Here is a 6,803-nt window from a genome sequence, read left to right as displayed (position 1 = left end):
CACCTAGAGTTCGCCGTTTGATTTTAGGCAAGATTTCAAGGCAAAAATTTAAAACTAATATAGAATAAGGAGATTAGTATATAGCCAAAAACATAACATAGAAATTTCTTTTCAAACAATTCCTTTTATACCCTAAAAAAATCTGGAAGATTTCTTTGAAAAATGAGTGTCTTTAAAAAGTAAACATGTCTAAATATATGGACTGGTTTGTGTTGAAATGCCATCTGTTATAAATAAAGAAGGTTCAGAATAACCTATAGTAAATTATAAATCCTTTTTCGTTCAATTTTTCTGTGCATACAGAAGGAAATTTTTAGGTGTGTCCTGACCTGACACACTGTGCCGCAAAGGGTTAAAGCACTATGACAGCAGTGATTCTTAAAAGCATACTCCAAACACAGAAACAGCTATGCCAGAATCGGTAAGCTCATCCATCTCATCAATGTAAGTATATCTCATTAATGTAAGTCCATCTCATTAATGTAAGTCCATCTCATTAATGTAAGTCCATCTCATTAATGTAAGTCCATCTCATTAATGTAAGTCCATCTCATTAATGTAAGTTCATCTCATTAATGTAAGCCCAACATCTATTAAATTTTTGGTTAATAAGATAACAATTATCTAAAGCCTAATATCTAAACCCTAATGAATTATTAAAAACGAATATAAATTTTCTTCTGTTAACTAAATTTCATAATACCAGTGTAAAATTAAATGAATATATTATATTTTAAATTTATACGTGTACTGGTTGTAATGCAAAAAAAGTTACTTAATTTATAAAAATAGTCCCCACTTGAAAAAAGTTTGGGAAACTTGGTATTTGCATATCTGTATTACTTAAACTAAGAAGTAGTTTTGTTTTGAAAGACCATTTAGTTTTCTTTCAGTGTCTGATTTCAGAATAGACTTCATTGTATGTACTACATCAGATTAGTATGGTTTCCCTCATGTGTAACGCGAAAACGAAATAGTCTTCTGTGGAGTCATCCCCCCCTTTTAGACAGATAAACCTAATGAACTTCTCCGTAATCCAATAAATCCAAATTCGGATGGAATTAGTTTTATCAATAATGGAGAATTTCCTAAATATTGAATATAAAAATAATCTTATTTTTAAGCATACTTTTGTAACATAAAATTCAAAATTTACCTTTAAGCATTTTATATTAACTTGAATAATAAATTGAAAATAATTTGGTACAAATAATGGAAAAGAAAAAAAGCACGGGGAAGAAGCAGTTATTATTGTTTTTTTTAACTGAATTCTTATAAATTTTACTGAATAAATAGACAATTTCAACTTTTCGGATTTTCTTTCTTAAATTAAATTTTGAGTTCTTTTAATTTTATTTTGTTTTTGAATTGTTATTTTATTTAATTATTAATCCAAAAGGGACTGTTAGTTTCGAAATGTTTTTTTAGCATTCGTTCACAACAGGGGGTTAGAATAGATGGAGTAAGCGTGACGTCACAAAAATGAAGCCAAGGAAATATCAACAAGGAAACGTCAAGACTTATCATGGCGACCGTATAGCGTAAGGGTAAGACTATGAAATGTAATGTTAAAAATAAGATTACACTGACTTTAAAAGCAAATATCAACTTCCGGAGACTCGAAAATTGTCTTTTAGACATAATTTGGGTAAAATACCTTTGGAACTTCCACTGGTCTTCTAGGTTTTACCATGTCGTATATTTAGCATTAACCCATTTTCAGGTACCTGAAATTAAAATTTGAATTTGAAACAGTTATTTGCAATTCTTGTGTGTAAGAGATCGTTGGGATGTTGCTATGTATCCATTTCTATTTCTTAGGATTAAGTAAGAAATCATTTATTTAAGTATCAAAATTATAATCGGAGACTTATGAACATTCATTGATGACAACTTGTAGATAACACCGACTTAAGTGTAAACAAAGCCAACCAGAAATCTGCCTATGGCAGCGGCCATCATATATCGTGACATCATATGTGACGTTTCAAGACTTTATTTTTATTGCACTGGGCATACAGAAGAGGATTAATGCTTTTATTCTAACCTCCTTGGTTCACCATAAACGGCGTATCACTTTTCAAGTTGTTGCCAACAAATACTATTGCCTTGTATAATATTTAAAGAAATTAAATAACGAAGAATCTTCATGTATGTATGCATGTTCCTCGCATTGTGAAAAACGACGGTACATAAAGCCACTAAATTTTGAACAACGTAGCCTTCCACCCAAAAATGTGCGCCTGGAAGCCCGCATTTTGAATTTCAAATTTGTTTTATTATTTAGTGCAGATTTTGTAAAATGTTAATGAATTTCTGAATAACAAAGTTATCGATTTGAAAACGAGCAATTTGAAATCAAACCTTTTTATTCCAAGACTACCTATTTTACCAACCAAGACCTATTGTAACCAAGACTATTCCTATTTGGGAAAATGTTGGATATTTATCTTTTAATTTTAATTAATAAAATCGGTTCTGTGAAAGCAATGTTTAGCCGAGGCCGCAAATAAAATACTTTTATCTTTCACGCGCCAGTGTGTTGCCATTCAGTAAAGCCTAGAGGTTACTTTCCAATTTAATCTGGAAGGTTATTGAGTAATCATCATGCATGAACATCCATGATAATTTCTTGTGAAATTTATGAACATTTCTTGGGAAGGCTTACGAAAGTTCACAATCTTTCTCCAGCTTTTTTATTCGTACCTTTCTTCCCTGTGCGTTGTCTTTATCTTCATCCCACCTTCTTCATAATTCTCTTACTCGTTTCCCAGTAAGTGTCATCTTGAGAGAGTGCGGCAGGAGCAGAATTATCTACATCCATCCAAATCTGCACCTCCTCTTTGCTAACACTCAACTTCTCAGGAAATATAAGTAATTCCAAGATGTCTGACATGAGCTCCAGACTTGTTTTAAAACCAAGAGAATCTTTATCACCCAATTTATCATGTGGGAACGAAATCATAGGCTACAATTTACATCAACAACGAGAAGTAATGCACTTTATATCTTTCCAGGCAAGTGGCAAAGTAAATCTGGTGACCTTCAGTGTGAATTCTTTCTGAAAATCTTCAGCAAGAGAGAGAGAACCTGAATTATCTACGTCCATCCAGCCTGTACCTCCTCTTCATTAACACTTATAAGGTCTTTCTCGCGCCTTCCTAGCATGCCTTCGTGGGGGGGGGGGGGTCTGCACGCTGGGCGCTAACCCAGAATACCAGGTCCAGAGGTTCGCGGTTCGATTCCCGGGGAAGGCGTTTGCTCATTTTTCAATCTCTCTTGCTTCCAAAAAAAAAAAAAAAAATGATGTCTCTATAGTTGCGCTCCAACTAAAAGGGTGGTGGATCATGGAGGTAAGAAAGGAAGGCGTGGCCAACCGGCACTAGAAGTGAAGCACTGCTTCGAAGCTTCGGTCACCAGATGGGGTGTTCTTTGTTTACATTCAGAAGCTCGCTTGACAGTGTTCTGATAGTATTTCGACACACGACAGTTCCATACAAATCGAAAAAGGGACACTTTCGCATGAAAGAAACATTCATAGTGTGATAGATAATAGCAATTTGTATAGTTTAGTGACATTTAGTGACATTTACGCAAAAATCACATCTTGGTTATTTTTTGATAACTAACAGCGATTTTGATTATGAATTTGTTTTTTAAAATTCTAAGCTGTTGAACTACAAAGATATAGATTTTAACAAAAATGTGATGCTTAAAGAATGAAAAATACCTTACGGTACCTTTAAAATTGTATACGTCTTTCGATACCCTTGATATTTAGCCGAATTATTTATTTTATTTTAGCCGAAATGTTTTAAATAAAATAAATTTTTTTCACATCCATATATTATTGTAACATGTACCTTTTAAAATTTTTTAGAGGAGAGGCTTTACTCTTGCTCATTTTAAACTCATCGTTTTAATTTTATATATCTGAAAAATAATTACTTTGGGCTTACACGTTTTACTTATTTGGGTTAATTAAAAATAAAATCCTTATTTTATTTCCTTTCAGAAATGTTCAGAGAAGGTTAAGTACTATTTAAAGTATTTCGCTAATTTCTAATAATTATTTAATTTAAAATGAACCGAATAGAGCATTAATTATAAATTGACTTATATTTTTCGATTTAAAAGGTGCCTCAGAAGCCAAAAAATCATGTCATATTTAAGAAAGTATTTTAGGAAGAAGCTCTATAAATAGAAAAGAAATAATGCATACTTTTAATATTAATAATACAATAAACTTTGATCTTAATTTTTGTACCTTAACCGAATCAAATCGAATTACCCTAAATTTTTTTTCTAATGTAATTAACGAAAACTTTCGAAAATATTTCATTCAAATTAGACCATTCTGAGAAAACTGTTCTGTGAAAAGTATAGCATTTAATTCCGTTCAGAATGAAATGTTGTTTTCATATACTTAGGACTCTGAAGTGTTGTAGAAAAAGAAAATATATACATTTATATGTATATTTACGGCGTAATTACAAAATATTTACATCCGATCGCGTCAAAAACCCATTGAACTTAATGGTAAATGACCCAATGTTTTGGTCACCACGTAAGGATCGCCAGAGCAGGGTACGGGAGAAACCTGTTTAGGGCTACTCCATCTTACTTCCTACCTCCATGTGGTGGATGATGATTCTCCTCACCCAGGAATTGGTGATTGGGTCCCCTAAAAAACCCAGTTGCCCTTTAAAAGGCGGAGTATAAAGATTAAAGATAAATCTTGGCTGCTCTGCCTCGTGAACTAAATCACATTACCGGTCCACTCTCCCTTTGGGCACTTCGTGGAGGTTCAGCCTTCCCTATTACCCTTCCAGAGCAGCGGCGCACCACCTGGAAATATTCTATAATCTTCAGGCAGCACTGGTCGTCAATTGCTACCCACCAGTCGCATGGGCGAGCCCGTCGCAGAAGGCCGTTACCCAGCAAACCGGGAAGAAAACCCCCCGGCTACGGATCCAACCGCTCAGAACATGCCAGATCCCGAGGCCGGCCAATAAGGGACCTTTCCCAGGGCCTTCAGAACCACCAAGTTCATAAATTTTATACCCCCGTGGCCGAGACTGCCTAGGTACCGATCCTATAGCCAGTACCTTCGCAGACTTCTCTACGTCGACCCCCGGGGGAGGGGGGAGTATATAAGATATTTCTCCCTTCTTCGGGGTGTGATGGCGTGCACGCTGGGAGTGTATTCCAGAGGTCCGCGGTTCGATTCCTGGAGAAGGTGTTTGCTCATTTTTCAATCTCTCTTGCTTCCAAAAAAAAAAAAAAAAAAAAAAAAAATACGTAATGTCTCTACAAATCGACGCAAAATGCAAAACGAAATTAATAGCTCGAATGAAATTTTATTTCTGGGGTAACGTCCTTTGGACTAAAAATTACAAGCTTTAGGTTGAAGAAATGAGCTTCACTAGCTCGCAGTCAAAGAAATTCAAACTGGTTTACGTTACGTCGTGTGAAGCTTTCCTTCTTTCCTTGCCCGTTTTTTGTCCGGGGTTTGAATCCCACCCAGCGTACTGCATATCTTTGACTTCTCCTGTTCCGAAACAGAAGCCTGAGTACTGTTTCTTCAAAATTGAGACACTTTTCCTTCTCGCCCCCCTTTCTGTACTGTTTGAATCTTTAAACTATGTTAATTCATACGACTAATAATCGAATTAAATATCTATGTCTGAGAACCTTACGAAAGCTTTCACGTGTGGGCTTCAGCAAAGTTAATATCGCTTAAACTGTTCATTAGTAATCCAGATTGACAGTTTGTGAATTAGGTTTGCACTGTCTGAAAACGTCATTTTTCCCCCCTTCATTGAAAAATTATTGTCACGAACCATCAGTTTAAAACAAAATTGTATACAGAAAACAAAAAGGGAAATAAAAGAGAAAAGTGCTTGGGAAAACAGCAGTAACAGCAAATTATATATGTTAGATAAGCTTTGCCAAAACCAAAAAATTCTACATGATATTTTTATTAGTCCAAAGGGATTTGAATCCCGAAGGACTATTAGTTTCGTTTTGGCATTTTGCGTCGGACGGATAAATGTCGGTTCACTTTTCAAACTGTTGCCATAAAATGTTAGAGTCCTGCATTATATTTGAAGAAATTAAATAATGAAAAATCTGCATAAATGTATGTATATTTCTCGTATTGTGATAAAACAACGGTATATAGAGTCATCGAATTTTGAATAACGTAATCCTCCAACGAATATGAGCATGTGGAAGACCAAATTTGAAAATTGAAATTTGTGTTATGATCGATTTCCTATTTTTTAAAACTTTGACGAATTTTTGATTAACAAACTCAAGGATTTCAAAGCGAGCAATGGCAACGTTGTGCAGAAAAAACATTTTTATCTTAAGCGCGTGAGTCTCTGTATCGGAAATTCTAAAGATATGCTCGTTTTAAAACTATTTTGCGATATTGCTGTTGCACTGGATCTTATGGTTTAAGTGCGAGGAACATGATATTTAATAAAGAAAGGTAACACACAAAATGTTAAAAAACGCCCCTTTGGACGTAATTTAAAATCTGAAACATTTCAGATTTTTTTTTTTATTTGAGTTTTAACTTAGTTTCTTCTTTTCTAGTGATGTTTGTCTTCTATTATTTGTTGGGTGTTATTTTTGTTCTGAATACTGATTTAATTTACGTAATCAAATGGAAATTACTCTTCGGATTAAATTGATTAAAAATACAGATTATAGTTAATAGTATATTTCAGTTAATTATAAATATGGATATATGCTCTTTTTTGTGTTTTTTAACTGCGAATGAATTAACTAAGGAT

This window comes from Stegodyphus dumicola, chromosome 6, assembly GCF_044657685.1.
Source record: "Stegodyphus dumicola isolate Sdum_Otavi_A_Nest chromosome 6, ASM4465768v1".
NCBI classification, from domain to species: domain Eukaryota; kingdom Metazoa; phylum Arthropoda; class Arachnida; order Araneae; family Eresidae; genus Stegodyphus; species Stegodyphus dumicola.
Note: the sequence above shows the minus strand (reverse complement) of the source record.